Source organism: Salmo trutta, chromosome 34, assembly GCF_901001165.1.
Source record: "Salmo trutta chromosome 34, fSalTru1.1, whole genome shotgun sequence".
NCBI classification, from domain to species: domain Eukaryota; kingdom Metazoa; phylum Chordata; class Actinopteri; order Salmoniformes; family Salmonidae; genus Salmo; species Salmo trutta.
Window position 1 is genome coordinate 14,726,638 of NC_042990.1, and position 16,510 is coordinate 14,743,147.

The window sequence follows — 16,510 nt, forward strand, 5'->3', positions numbered from 1 at the left end:
CCATGGAAATAGATGTTCTATCATTCAGCCAACAGTTGTGTCCAATGTCGGCTTTTGAAAAAAACATGCAGTGCTTAACATTAACGTGTTCATCCACTTGTCCTTCAGACATGGAGGTGACTGAACATGTTGTGGTGTTTGATGCAATAAACCACTTCACAAAAAAATGCATTGTTATTCCCATACCCTTATTATAGAGAATCAGACAAATTATGCTACCATCTGCCTATTGGCGCCTTCATTTATTCAAGCCTGTCTCAAAATGTAAAAATGTTGTGCTCTTGTAGAAACATATCACTCTCCCATTGCTGACTACACACTATCTATAACTGGGCTAATAACTCACTAACTAGCAAAGGATATGAACAAATGTGCACAGGTGGCTACATGTACTGTATCTCTCGCTTTGATCTCAAAATGGGCTGAGTCATGCATGTGAATGTAATAGAATCCTTTTCCGATGCTTTCTGCCTAAAACAAAATCTCTTGCCTATTTAAAAAAAACAAAAAAAAACATTCTAACCCTACCACCCCTCCCCTAATTGGAGTAAACTAATGGACAACAACACTTAGGCTTCTGCTTCCAGCTTATACATACTATATACATTTTATGGACACAAATGCATTTTACAATAGTTATCTTTTGTTTGTTTTAATCCCATTCAGCTAACCTCAACCCCTCCAATCTATCTCTGAAGACCATCAAGTTTGATTTCTATTTGCCATATATTTTTAACTGTGCTGTTTCACAAAAGTTCTGAACCTATATACATTTTATGAACACAGTATATTTTACAATAGCATTCTTTTGTTTTTAGTCCAACCCTTCAGCTCCTCTCCTCATCTATCTCAACACCATCCATTTTCTTTCTTCTAATTATCATAACTGACATTATATAGACAGGTGTGTGCTTTTCCAAATCATGTCCAATGAACTGAACATTAAACTATAAAAATAAAGAGTTGCACACTCCATATATAAACTCCCAGTAATGTATTGGGTATTTACCAACGTTTTGGCATCACTGTGCCTTCTTCAGGGTGATGTCATGAATACTTGAACCAGGTTATGTAGACAAACAGTGCAATTAGTGCAACCAATGACAATAGTGAGGGGTGTGTCATAATGATTAAGTTAATGAGAATGAATTAGTGAAACTGTTAAACTATTATTTTTTATGGCATATAAAATATATTAGGATATTGTCATCAAATAGAAACATAATTGAATAGTGTACATAATATTAGCATTAACATACATTATTGTTTAATTCAATTTCACATATTTAATTGTTTTGTATTTCATTTCATATTTGTTGCACATAATCTTTTGGTTCAACCTTAATGCATAATAAGCACCATCAACAAGGGGAACATTATTAGATGTACGCTAATAAGCTGTAGAAAGAATATATAAATTTATAAGACTTATTCATAAAAGAAAGAATTGTTCATAAGAAGGATCAAAAACATTGACCCTTAGTGGTCTGAATATTGACTTTGATCTCAAATCAAATCAAATGTTGTTGGTCACATACACGTGTTTAGCAGATGTTATTGCGGGTGTAGCGAAGTCCTTGTGCTTCTAGCTCCGTCGGTGCAGTAATATCTAACAGTTTCACAACATATACCAAAAATAAACAAATCTAAGTAAAGAATGGATTAAGAATACATATACATATATGTCAGAGCGCCATTGGACTAAGATACAATGGTATAGAGTACAGTATATACATATGAGATGGGTGACACAATTTTTACAAACAATTAAAGTGACTAAGATACAGTAGAATAGTATAGAGTACAGTTTACACATACACTACCATTCAAAAGTTTGGGGTCACTTAGAAATGTCCTTGTTTTTGAAAGAAAAGAAAAGCTGTGTTAACATAATTGCAAAAGGGTTTTCTAATTATCAATTAGCCTTTTAAAATGATTAACTTGGATTAGCTAACGTAACGTGCCATTGGAACACAGGAGTGATGGTTGCTGATAATGGGCCTCTGTACGCCTATGTAGATATTCCATTAAAAATCAGCCGTTTCCAGCTACAATAGTCATTTACAACATTAACAATGTGTACACTGTATTTCTGATCAATTTTATGTTATTTTAATGGACAAGAAATGTGCTTTTCTTTCAAAAACAGGGGCATTTCTAAGTGACCCCAAACTTTTGAACGGTAGTGTATGAGATGAGTAATGCAAGATAAGGAGGCATACAATGGTTCCTCCTTTAAAAGTTATCTCATACTGCGCCACACCCTGCGTGCTGCTGCAGCATTCTCTGGCACGTCATTTCATTCTCAGCCATTTCTTCTGTTACTGCAAGTTATTGCTAGTTTCACCACCAGAGAGCATCTTTGAGAAGCAGTTAATAGTATTCCGTATTGTCATTACCAGAGAATTTAAAACCTTTTTTGTAATAACATAGTATATGGGATTGATTTTAAGAAATGTGGCTTAATTAATTTGATTAATATTGTGGTGTTTCCATTCAGAGAAAAACAAAACCCTAAGTGTTTCCATTAGGATGGAATGGACAATATGGCCCGGTACAACGTGATTGTCGGGAGTAGGCTACAGGATTGGAGGATTCTAAATTGTTTGCCTTCATTAGACAACTTTGTTCCAGTATTTCTATAAATCAGTGATATTTATTCCCATAGTAATTCGTTATGGATCTATAACTAAATCAACATCTGCATTTTTCACCCTGCCAGCTCCTATCAGTTCTATTGAGCACCGTGGCACCAACTCGCCTTCCGAACGCTCTATTCCCAGCTTATTGTTAAACGTCACAATGCCTGCTTCGCCATTGTTGGCAATGAGACCTGCTCACATTGTTTTATAGTTTTATAGCAATTGTGATGAACTGAGATAATATTAGGGTAGCACTGTAATTCATGAACCATATGCTGTCTGCTGCTGTTCTTACCTCTTGCCCTTTCTGTCTTCTACACCTCTCTCCCCACCTCGTCTTTCTTCCTCGTTTTACAGATTATTTCACTTATAATTCACTGTATCACAATTCCAGTGGGTCAGAAGTTTACATTCACTAAGTTGACTGTGCCTTTAAACAGCTTGGAAAATTCCAGAAAATTATGTCATGGCTTTAGAAGCTTCTGATAGTCTAAGTGACATCATTTGAGTCAATCGGAGGTGTACCTGTGGATGTATTTCAAGGCCTACCTTCAAACTCAGTGCCTCTTTGCTTGACATCATGGGAAAATCAAAAGAAATCAGCCAAGACCTCAGAGAAAAAAATGTAGACCTTCACAAGTCTGGTTCATCCTTGGGAGCAATTTCCAAATGCCTGAAGGTACCACGTTCATCTGTACAAACAATAGTATGCACGTATAAACACTATGGGACCACGCAGCCGTCATACCGCTCAGGTATCTTTCTTTGCTGCAGATGACCATATAACCGGACAATACTCTAAGTGTGATATTTGGTTAGCTGTAACTCTAAGCAACTTGGCGTCAAGATTATCTGTACCTGGATGACTTATTATTATTTCTACCTCTTCACTTTCTACTTGATGAAATTCGAGCATGCATTGCCTCTCGTTCATGATACAATCTTTTATAAGGGTATATGACATGGAGCCATCAGTTGGAATCATAGCATTCCTCAACTTGTGCATTTTGCCCGTAAAATATTCATTAAAGTATTTTGTGATGTCATGTGGTTTTAAAATAAATATACCCTCTGATTCAACAAAAGAGGCGGACATGTTCGAATTCCTACCCATAATACTGTTCAACGTTCTCCACAGCTTTTTCCCGTCAACCTTTACTTCATCAATTTTGTGCTAATAGAATCCATCCTTCTTTCCTTTGTTTAGCTTGATCACAAGATGTCTTAATTTAAATAACTTTGCTTATCAGAGTGCCAGATTTCTCTGCTATTTGTTTGGTATTATAACGTTTCTCTGCTCCGTATCAATCCATGGGTTACTCTTTCACCTCCCAGTGCATTTTCTTAAAGGGGCGTGCTTATCAGCTATACGCATAAATAATTTAATAAACAAACTTAGTGACATTTCAGGATCCTCCTTACTACACACTTCTAACCATTGCACATTCTTACTCTCATCCACAAATGAGTCCTGATTGAACTCTCTGTAGGACCTGCGGTAGATTATTTTAGCCAGCCTTTGGTATTTTAGTTTTCCTAGTGAGTGCAACCAAGTTATGATCACTGCAACCTAGTGCCACTGATCAACAATGAAGTTGCTCTACCCGATTGGTAGTTGGTAATAAGCAGTCTTCAAAGTATGCCAATTTTTCTTAGCTATCAAAGATAATTGTGTAGTTTAGAGTAATTAGAGAATTATCGAGGCTAGCTATTTTTTCGTCCCCCTAACGTAGTCAACACTGCTAGCTGCTAGCTAGTCAACACTGCTAGCTAGTCAACACTGCTAGCTAGCCAACCTCTACCGACTAGCAGCACTGTAGAAACTATTACATTACAACGGAACGACTTGATTAGTGTAGTGTTAGTTAGCTAGCTACATAGTTGTCTTTGTATCTAAGATAATTGTGTAGTTTAGAGTAATTATCGAGGTTAGCTAGCCAGCCGCGACGCGACGCCTTGTCCAGACTCCAGACTTAGTCAACACACCTAGTCATCAAACCCACTGCTAGCTAGTGGGTTTGCTAGCTAGCCAACCGTTACCGACTAGCAGCGCTGTAGATACTAATACATTACAACGGAACGATTTGACTAGTGCAGTGTTAGCTAGCTAGCTACATAGTTGTCTTTGTCATAGCTTGATAATTGTGTAGTTTAGTAATTATCGAGGTTAGCTAGCCAGCTATTTCCGTCCCCCGCGACGCCATTGTTCCATACCTAGCCAACTATTACCGACGAGCAGCATTGTAGAAACTAAATACATTACAAAGGAACGTCTTGATTAGTGTTATGTTAGCTAGCTACAAAGTTGCTTTTGTATAATAGCCAACCTCTACCGACTAGCAGCACTGTAGAAACTATTACATCACAACGGAACGACTTGATTAGTGTAGTGTTAGTTAGCTAGCATTTTCGTCATTTTAGTCAATAAGATTTTCGCAACGTAGGCTTAACTTTCTGAACATTCGAGACGTGTAGTCCACTTGTCATTCCAATCTCCTTTGCATTAGCGTAGCCTCTTCTGTAGCTTGTCAACTATGTGTCTGTCTATCCCTGTTCTCTCCCCTCTGCACAGGCCATACAAACGCTTCACACCGCGTGGCCGCTGCCATTCTAACCTGGTGGTCCCAGCGCGCACGACCCACGTGGAGTTCCAGGTCTCCGGCAGCCTCTGGAACTGCCGGTCTGCGGCCAACAAGGCTGAGTTCATCTCAGCCTATGCTACCCTCCAGTCCCTAGACTTCCTGGCGCTGACGGAAACATGGATTACCACAGATAACACTGCTACTCCTACTGCTCTCTCCTCGTCTGCCCATGTGTTCTCGCATACCCCTAGAGCATCGAGCCAGCGGGGTGGTGGCACTGGAATCCTCATCTCTCCCAAGTGGACATTCTCTCTTTCTCCCCTGACCCATCTGTCTATCTCCTCATTTGAATCCTACAGACGAAGAACCATATATGTGACAATTTTTCCATTTTAAGATAATCAGTTATTTTTATATTATTAATTGTGTGTACCACATTAGGTGTTTTATGGTTGACAAATAATTCACCATACTCATATCTTCCAACAACAATTGATATTTTTTTGTTATTTCAAAAAATACTTATTTTATTGCTGTTTTAATTTTTAGAATGTGGAAGAACAGTATATCTCCAGTGATGATTTCAGTTTGTGGAAGAACAGTATATGTGACATTTTCCATGACACTTGTAAGATGTCCTTTTTTAACACCTGATATGATGTTTTAAGTACTTTCAAGTGCAGATGCCCTTCATGTAAATAACTTAAATGCAATATGTAGTTAATTCATTTGTATGGAGGTTCATTTAAAGGTGGTCTATCAACTTTAGCACTGATGACTTTTCTTAAAAGTTGAGTCATGAAATCTTAGTCTCATTTAAAATGAAGCCCTCAATGTGAACATACCATAGAATAACTACAAAAATAGAATTCAATCAAAAGAAGCACAACTTCTACATATCAAATATGGATCAATGTGATGTGCCAATATGCAGGTCCCTAAGGTCAATATTACAAAACGTTCAGAAAACCATTCTCTTTGCGTTTAACACTATGATCAGCAATTAAGTTTTGAATTGCGTTAAACCCATGCTAAAGGCAAGAAATGTCCTGTACTGAGGTGACAGCAGTAAATAAGTATTAACTGCTTAGAGTTGATGCTAAATGTGGTGACAGAGAGACGTACTGTATATTGTAATGAATAAAAAAAGGGAATCAAGATCAAATGAATACTCACATACTGTATGTGATGACTTATTTGTTTTTAATTAATTCAGATTAAAAAAGGTTCAAATGATCACACACAAAATCATTCTCAACAGAACACATTGTACATAACATTTTCTACACTAGGAACAACATCTTAAAATTAAATTAATTCAATATATTATGCTGGTTGAAATCATACACAAATTGATTCACATAGAAAACACCTACTATACATTTAATTTCCTACAATAGGGGTGACATGTCTTCTGAAATGTATTCAGATTCAACATACTATACAGGTTCAGGGGATCATAAACTCACAGAAAAAACAGTTAATTATGTAGCTTGGTTTAACATCAAATTATTCACTCTGCAGTGATTTATAAAAAGAGCGTGCAGCAGCTGGCAAGTAGTTGAGCATGGTCATCAGATCTTGGTACTTGTTTTTTTTGATGGGCAGAGGACTCTCATATGCTCTAGGGTAGTGGCTTGCAAAATAGGGAGGTTGAGGTGTAGCTCCTTGTTTTGGTTTGGAGATCAGCCACGATTTCCATCCCTCAAATAGACTGTGGCTCTGTCTGGCGTACAGATTCCAAGGATCCTCAACTGAAATTACAACAAACATTTTAAGTTCCTGACATCAATAAACAACTTTCACAGTCAAGCACTAGGATATTTTATTGTTAGAACAACATGTTGCATGTTGATGATGAATGTTAGTAAACTATTCTCTGTGCAATACCTGTAATATACTGTCATCGGATCTTAGAATGAGCCAATGTTTGATCGATTCCTTTCCCAATACCTGTGACTTTTAACCACCTCACTGAGGTGATCTGTAGTCCAGCTGGTCGCTTGAGGACAGAATCTGGAAGGTGCCTGAAGTCTTCACATTGCATCCTCATCACCTTGAATGGTTTTGCTGGTTGTGCTTCAAGTATCATCTTTGAAACATCATCAGGTGTATGAAGGACTGACACCTTGCGCCTCTTCTCGATGGTGGCAAAAGATCGATCACAAGGAAGAAAAGAATGACCAGAGACCATGAACTTCTGCTCAACTTGGGTAAAGTAACCCATAGAGATGAGCATCGACATCAGATTGAGCATCCGCCAGTTGTTATTCTGCCCACAGCATCTGTCACTGAAGATGATCAACTTGCGCACTTCTGGTTTGGTGAGTGGCGTGAATTTTGTCTTCACCCACTTCAATATGCAGCTTGCTACCTCAATGGACCCTCGGTGTGCAATCCCCTCATGCCAAACACACATGTATGCAGGATCTTCTTTTCCAAGTTCCTGGATGCAAAGGTTAAAATTTGACAGCTGCCGCTGGTAGTAGACATTGGAGTGGGTCAGATTAGGGGTGTACATCACCCCCTGTAGATCCACAGAAATGACATGGCAGTCAGCATTGGCTTTAGCCCACTCAGTGTCACTTTGAAGCTGTGTGTAGGCCTTTTCGGCTTTTCGATGGTGCAACTCACTTTCAACTGCAATCTTCCTCTTCTCCTCTTCAGATGTTGCTGCTGACATCTTAGTGAAGAATGTGTCACATTTGCCACAGGTGTCACTCCTGGGTTGGCCGAAATTGAACTCTGCTGTTTGAAAATGTCCCTATAAACCCAGAATTTTGCAGATGATGTGGTATTCTTCTCTTTGTAGAGTCGGTACATTCGCAACAAATTCAGATCAGGGCTGAGATATTCTCTGTGTACATCCCCCTTCATCCGAGAGTAGTGGTTCTGGGTTCTTGGGAAAGATAAAATGTGCTCCTTGATGCCCTCTTTCACTGTAGCATGTATCCGATGTGGCCTGTAAGGAGACAACAAGATGTTGTTGAACTTGTATTCTCTCAATGTTCTAGGGACCTGCCTTAGAGTGCAACTGTGTCGCTATAACCGGGGTACAAATCCCGGTCACGCCATTGCCGTTTGTGGCCGGGGGGTCCTGTAGGGCGGCGAGAATTAGGCCAGTGCCGTCCGGTGGGAGGGGGAAGGTAATCGGCACTCAGTCCTCAATGCTCAGGTTGTAGTTGGACAGCTTAATTACCATCATTTTGTTTAAAAGTAATAAACATTTTTATATTTTTGTTTCAGAATTCGCTATTCATCCATTCGATACTCTATGTTAATGTTTAGAAGATTGTTTAGAGCACTGCTATAGTGAAATAATCCAGGCTGGAATCCATAGCGCATTACCTATTGCTATGCTTCCCTCTTCCATCTTCTAAAGGAGACCTAGCCTCAGTAGCCTGATCTGGAGACCCTGCAACCTCACCTGCCTCAGCTTGAACTCCTAACTTTTCCTGAACAACCTGACCAAAACAATTACATTTCAATTAGCAGGTTCTAAAAAAACTAGTACAAAGAATACAATATGTTTGTAATTGATATTCATATAGACATTAATTCATATTTTCACTTGCCTGAAGACGGCTGTTGGTTAGCTGGAACACAGACATGAAAGTGACCTTGCACACATTCAATCTCTGGCCTGCTTGCTGTACATGGTATTTGAAGGTTTGTTTCCGTCGTTTGTTCTCCTTTGTATCCTCAGGTTTACGTCTCCGTTTCACCTCATGCTGCAATAAAAATTGACAATGATAAATTCAGAATTTAATATACTGTAGCACATTCAGGGTATTGCTTGATCAGGACCTCCATCTTTCACACACTCCCAACCTATACACAGAATGAGTTTGTGTTGCACTGTACGTATCATTACTGTCAAAGTTAAACTATGCAAGTGTTCAATATAGCTATTATAATAATAGGAGTTTTGTCCTATTTCTAACCTGTTCTAAGCCGGAGAGAATCAACGCTTGTTGTTTCTCGTATGGGACAGTGTAGAAACTGTTGAACAGATGCAGCTTGCGCTCATCAGTCAACTTTCCACAATCCTTTCTGCACGTCGTGGAACACGCTCTTCCCTGCAGGATACAGTGTAACGTTACATATAACTAGCTAGCTACTGTAGCCATGTCGAATCATCCGGTGGATGGACAAAAAGTAGCTAGCTATGTTTCTTCTATAATCTAGCAATAACATTTGTAACGATAATGTATAAGTTAGTAGCCAACGAACTTTAGCTAATATGTTTTCTCTATAGTTACAAATTAGACAACCCAGAACATACATGTTAGTTACTGTACTCTATAGCTAGCTAGCTTGATTGTTTGATATACGGTTCTTCCACATACCTCTTTTGGACAGCTTTTCACCGTTTTTTCTTGACCCTTACGATTTGTATAGGGTTTTCCCGCATCCCGTAAGATCTTCCTTTGCCTGTCTTTCCATTCTTTTAGTTTTGTTTTACGTTTCTTTCCCACATTTCGGCGATTTTCATCAGCAACAGAAAAGTTGTGCGCTTGTCCGTTCATTCTGAGTGTTGCACATAAACGGTTATTCCACGAGAGGCTATCTTTAAATTTAAAAATATTGTTAATTAGCGCGTGGAAAGCTTGTGAAACCGGTTCACTATAGAAAAAGGGTGTCCAATAATGATTTTTCATGTATATCTCTTTTTTTTGAAAAATGTCACATATACGGTTCTTCGTCTGTAGGATTCATTTGAATTCCATGCTGTCACAGTTACCAGCCCTTTCAAGCTTAACATCCTTATCATTTATCGCCCTCCAGGTTCCCTTGGAGAGTTCATCAATGAGATTGATGCCTTGATAAGTTCCTTTCCTGAGGATGGCTCACCTCTCACAGTTCTGGGTGACTTTAACCTCCCCACGTCTACCTTTGACTCATTCCTCTCTGCCTCCTTCTTTCCACTCCTCTCCTCTTTTGACCTCACCCTCTCACCTTCCCCCCCTACTCACAAGGCAGGCAATACGCTTGACCTCATCTTTACTAGATGCTGTTCTTCCACTAATCTCATTGCAACTCCCCTCCAAGTCTCCGACCACTACCTTGTATCCTTTTCCCTCTCGCTCTCATCCAACACTTCTCACTCTGCCCCTACTCGGATGGTATTGCGCCGTCCCAACCTTCGCTCTATCTCTCCCGCTACTCTCTCCTCTTCCATCCTATCATCTCTTCCCTCTGCTCAAACCTTCTCCAACCTATCTCCTGATTCAGCCTCCTCAACCCTCCTCTCCTCCCTTTCTGCATCCTTTGATTTTCTCTGTCCCCTATCCTCCAGGCCGGCTCGGTCCTCCCCTCCTGCTCCGTGGCTCGATGACTCACTGCGAGCTCACAGAACAGGGCTCCGGGCAGCCGAGCGGAAATGGAGGAAAACTCGCCTCCCTGTGGACCTGGCATCCTTTCACTCCCTCCTCTCTACATTTTCCTCTTCGGTCTCTGCTGCTAAAGCCACTTTCTACCACTCTAAATTCCAAGTATCTGCCTCTAACCCTAGGAAGGTCTTTGCTACCTTCTCCTCCCTCCTTAATCCTCCTCCCCCCCCCCTCCCTCTCTGCGGATGACTTCGTCAACCATTTTGAAAAGAAGGTTGATGACATCCGATCCTCGTTTGCTAAGTCAAACGACACCGCTGGTCCTGCTCACACTGCCCTACCCTGTGCTTTGACCTCTTTCTCCCCTCTCTCTCCAGATGAAATCTCGCGTCCTGTGACGGCCGGCCGCCCAACAACCTGCCCACTTGACCCTATCCCCTCCTCTCTTCTCCAGACCATTTCCGGAGACCTTCTCCCCTACCTCACCTCGCTCATCAACTCATCCTTGACCGCTGGCTACGTCCCTTCCGTCTTCAAGAGAGCGAGAGTTGCACCCCTTCTGAAAAAACCTACACTCGATCCCTCCGATGTCAAAACTGTTCGCTGCTCTGGCACCCCAATGGTGGAACAAGCTCCCTCACGACGCCAGGACAGCGGAGTCAATCACCACCTTCCGGAGACACCTGAAACCCCACCTCTTTAAGGAATACCTGGGATAGGATAAAGTAATCCTTCTAACCCCCCCCCCTAAAAGATTTAGATGCACTATTGTAAAGTGGTTGTTCCACTGGATATCATAAGGTGAATGCACCAATTTGTAAGTCGCTCTGGATAAGAGCGTCTGCTAAATGACTTAAATGTAAATGTAATACAGCTTTGGAACAATGTTCAGCTATGTTAGTAAAAATGTGATCGATACAAGTTGATGATGTGATACCGGACCTACTAGTGAACGTTCTGGTTGGTAATGTCATAACTTGGGTCAGGTTACATACTGTCATGTCTTTGGCTATGCCAGATTAAGTGATATGACATGCTATTCTATAAAATCATTTATCTGTAATTAATATTACCTGATTAAGCTAATCAGGCAGATAATTAACTAGAAAGTCGGGGCACCACGAAAGAATGTTTATAGAGCTGTTATCTTCCGAATAAACTCTTAAAGACCTAGTAATCTTTTACATCAATAGCAGTCAATATTTAATCGTCACCTTGTTTAGTCTCATCTGAAAGTGGTAAATTCTTGGTTATTTTCACAAACCCTGGCTAACAAGTTCAATCAGCAATACAAAATTGGGTTTAATTATTTATTTACTAAATACCTAACTAATCACACAGAATTACATATACCCAGAATGAATCATACATTGATGGACCTATTATGTCGTAAAGAAAACGTTCCGACGGCTGGTTACACAGATACGACGGCTGGTTACACAAAGAGAGGGGGTTGGGTTTGAGTGAAAGAGCGGGAAGACTGAGTAACAAAGGGAGAAGCTGTGCTATCGTAAGTACAGAATCTTATGCATTCTAAATAACCGCCCATTTAAAAAAAGGAGAATGCATAAATATTTACTCTGAGCTGCGCTTCGGTAGATTGGTCGTCGATGGAAGGCCAGTTTGTCCTTTATGGATCTCTGGTCCTCTTAAGAATGTCTAGTGGTGAACTGGAGCGTGGTAGAACGGATAACTCTGTCCGTCCTCTCCTAGCCCACGTTTAGCAACTGCTGCTAACTCAACGGCTAGGTGGTATCATTTCTGGAGTGAATAAGAGTTCAAAGTTCATACCAAGTTGCCATACTTTTAAGCTCATGCTATATTCTGGCTGGTATAGTCGAAATTCATCCTTCCGGGGTGTAGGTCGTCACCTTCACATTGAAATTCGATGCAAATTTTGTTAGGTTCTCTAAGATTGGCTTAGTTCTGTAGGTGGTCTTTGTCCTTTCAACGTGGGGGCCTCAAGTCCACACGTCCTTGGAACAGCTTATTATCTGAGCCCTTTTAAACGTAGGACTGTCGCCCTAACGTCCTCGGAACAGAAAGTTACATTTTCGTCAAGGGCTTTATATAGGGGGGAGAGAAGGGCGTGTTTCATAGTTTATAACCAATGTCTGTTCACATGGGCAGGGCCACTGAGTTGATCATAGTTTACTCTATGACAAACCGTTCTCTCATTAAGAAGCTAAATTACGTTTAATCTTTTCACAAATAGTTTCATATTTAAACGTTTAAATTACACAACAATTCCATGTGAATCTGATAACTATAATGTGTAGACTTTCCAAGATACAGTTTATGTCATCCTATCATCAGTAATAATGTCTCAGATGCCAACTGATCTGGCATCATATTCATTTAGTACCAACGCATATTTTCAGCTGGTTGGATTACCGCACTATGGTTCCTTTCCCCCCACCTTTTGATGTTCCCAGACTCTATGTTTAACAAAGGCTTTTCAAGAGTCCTTCTGTAGAGTTAAGAGAGAGGAAAGGGAGAAAGCTATTTATGGGGGGGTCATAAACCTCACCCACAGGCCAACGTCATGACAGTCCCCCCATGTTGGGTTCAATCTTGTGATTAACCTGCACGTTGCAAACCAACATAAAAATGACCGTGGGTTGTCCTAGTTGGTGATCGCTGTTGCAGTCCCCCCCTCTGGTGGTCGACCCGGGTAGGGTTTCTCCGAATGAAGAAGTCCACTCCAAGGCTGGGCAGCAGATGTCCAGTTTGGGATCGCCATTCCGGGGCGGTCATAAACCTCACCCACAGGCCAACGTCATGACAATACATTGGCAACAGAAGTACGTTTATTTCTCATTGGACATTTGGTGTTCAAAAAAATCTATATTCATATCTCCCCAAAATATATTTCCCTATTTTCATCAGATACCTTATCCAACATTTCACATTTTTCACATCAGCACTAGGTGGCCTATATCAGCAACCAAATAGTATAGGTTTCAAATGTGGTCAATGCACCTGTACCCATAGAGCCTCTTATCCATTCAACATTAAGTCCTTATGTTGTTTTGCTGGAATATGACTCTGGATGTAAACTGCAACTCCACCCCCATATCTATTTCTGTCCCTCCTGAACAAATTGCATCCATGTATAGAGATGTCAGCATCCTCAAAAGAAGAGTCCAAGTAAGTCTCTGATATTGCCAGTACATGAATATTGTTTGACTGCCCTAGACAGCATATTTCATGAATTTTGTTCCTTAAACTGTATATATTCAAGTGAGCAATTAACAAACCTTTCTTTGGTAGATTTACAGTATATGTCCAAACATGAATCAGCAGTTGGAATCTGAGAGAGTGATACTCAGTTAGTGTGTGTGGTGCTGGAATTACTTGTGTCTGTATAGTCAATATGCTTTCTCTGTGAGAGCTTCCCATGTCTGGAACACAATGCATTCAGACACACACAACTGCACAACCTATCACACCTTCACAAAAAACATGAAGACATGGCTAAAGGCCAATCAAATGTGTGAACATAATCCATAGCTCTGTATTGCCGCTTTTCATTTTGTCTGTAGCTTGTGAGGTGTGGAAACACTTTGTTGCATTTGTCTATTTTTTTGCTTTTTGTGCTATTGCACTGTTTGCATGCTACGTGTTGCTTGTCCTATGTTGCCCTGCATGTGCTCTCTGCTCAGTGATTGTCTGTATTGTTATTGTAATTGTTTTTAATGACCTGCCCAGAGACTCTGGTTGAAAATTAGCTGGCTGGCTAAAACTGGCACTTTTACTGAAATATTGATTAATGTGCACTGTCCCTGTAAAAATGTAAATAAACTCAATCAATGTTACATAGATGAAAAAATGACACTTTCTTGGTGATGCGGATGTGTGCTTCAAATGAGAGGTTACAGTAATTGTTTTTTTAAATATGGTGGTGGGGGAAGCTGCGATGCTGGCATCATCCAGAGAAAGGGATAATGTGCTCAACTTGCTCCATGCAGTCTTAGAGCCAATAAGACAAGCTCTGTTTTGCTGCATTTAAGTTTCAGGAAGTTCAACTGCATCCATCTCTTGATTGCATCTAGTCAGTCTGTAAGTTTAGTTGTTACAGTTTCAGTGTCCCATTTGTCGTTACATATACAGAACCAGTCAAAAGTTTGGACACACATACTCATTCAAGGGTTTTAATTTATTTTTTACTTTTTTCTACATTGTACAATAAATGTGAAGACATCAAACTATGAAATAACACATATGTAGTAACCAAGAAAGTGTTAAACAAATCAAAACATTTTATATATTAGATTATTCAAAGTAGCCACCCTTTGCCTTGATGACATCTTTGCACACTCTTGGCATTCTCTCAACCAACTTCATGAGGAATGCTTATCCAACAGTATTGAAGGAGTTCCCACATGTGCTGAGCACTTGTTGGCTGCTTTTCCTTCACTCTGTCACACCCTGATCTGTTTTACCTGTCCTTGTGCTTGTCTCCACCCCCTCCAGGTGTCACCCATCTTGTGATGGGTGATGATCCAAGATGGCGTAGCAGTCAGACTTTGTCTTTGTCCTGTCGTGTCCCTTGTACATATCTTTTTACATATTTTTCTTCGCAATATCTTTTTTAAATATTTTCCTCAACCTCAACTTCTAAATACCCTCCTGCAACCCGCCTCACCCAATGTGGCGTGGATCTGTTTTTTTTCTAAAGTATTTCTATTTACTTCGAATCTGGAATCCCTCAACTGAAACTAGCCAGCTAACTACCTACCAGCTATCAGTCAGCAAACCACTGCTAGCGGTCATCAGCTAACCTTCAGCTTGGAAAGCTCTCGCCAGTTTGTACAACATAACTCAAACCAGAGCATAACGGACCTATTTTTTTTTCTCTCCATATCCCCGGATTCCTACCGCAAACTCTGAACATTTTCATCTGGATCTTCGCAACTAGCTAACCACAATCCCGGGTGACTACTCCTGGCTAGCGTTTCCATCCCGAAGCTAGCCCGGCTAGGGCTCCTGTGCTACCACCGAAGCCCACTCCTGGGCTACAATGTCCAGACCCCTTCCACTGCCGGTACAGGGCACGGAACCCGGCCGATCCTCTACGACTGGAATACCGACATAATCTGCCCCAGGATTCCAACAGGTCACTCAGGCGCAACGTCCGCTGAAGGCCCATTCTGCCGCGGCCTGCTAGCGGCCTGCTAGCTACCTAGAGCTACTTGGAACCCTACTAATCCACGACTGGTCTATCAACGCACCGCACGAAGAGGCAAAAACAGACTTACCTCCATCGCGTCGTCCCCCAAAGGCTCTTCTGCTAACTTGCTAGCCCCGGTCTACTAACTGCTAGCTTGCTTGCCCCGGTCTGCTAACTGCTAGCCCCGTTCTGCTAACTGCTAGCTTGCTTGCCACGGCCTGCTAACTGCTAGCTTGCTTGCCCCGGTCTGCTAACTGCTAGCTTGTTTAGCACCGGCCTGCAAACTGTCTGAATCGCCATGTCCCCAGCCAGCCCAACCACTCACTGGACCCATATGTTCACTTGGCTACGCATGCCTCTCTCTAATATCAATATGCCTCGTCCATTACTGTCCTGGTTAGTGATTACTGCATTATTTCACTGTAGAGCCTATAGCCCTGCTCAATATGCCTTAACCAACCATGTTGTTCCACCTCCTACATATTCGATGACATCACCTGGTTTAAACGTCTCTAGAGACTATATCTCTTTCATCATTACTCAATGCCTAGGTTTACCTCCAATGTACTCACATCCTACTTTACCTTTGTCTGTACACTATGCCTTGAATCTATGCTATCGTGCCCAGAAACCTGCTCCTTTTACTCTCTATTCCGAACGTGCTAGATGGCCAGTTCATATAGCCATTAGCCATATCCTTATCCTACTTCTCCTCTGTTCCTCTGGTGATGTAGAGGTTAATCCAGGTCCTGCAGTGCCTAGCTCCACTCCCACTCCCCA

At 41.0% G+C, this 16,510-nt stretch overlaps 1 long non-coding RNA gene across 1 annotated transcript; it reads right to left on the minus strand.

The window, feature by feature from the left end:
- Positions 1-6,408: 6,408 nt before the first annotated feature.
- On the minus strand, positions 6,409-7,700 carry LOC115173670 (uncharacterized). Its single transcript, XR_003871646.1, has 2 exons — positions 7,115-7,700; positions 6,409-6,978 (listed from the first exon to the last, which is right to left on the minus strand). It is a non-coding gene; the product is annotated as an uncharacterized LOC115173670 (long non-coding RNA).
- Positions 7,701-16,510: the final 8,810 nt, after the last annotated feature.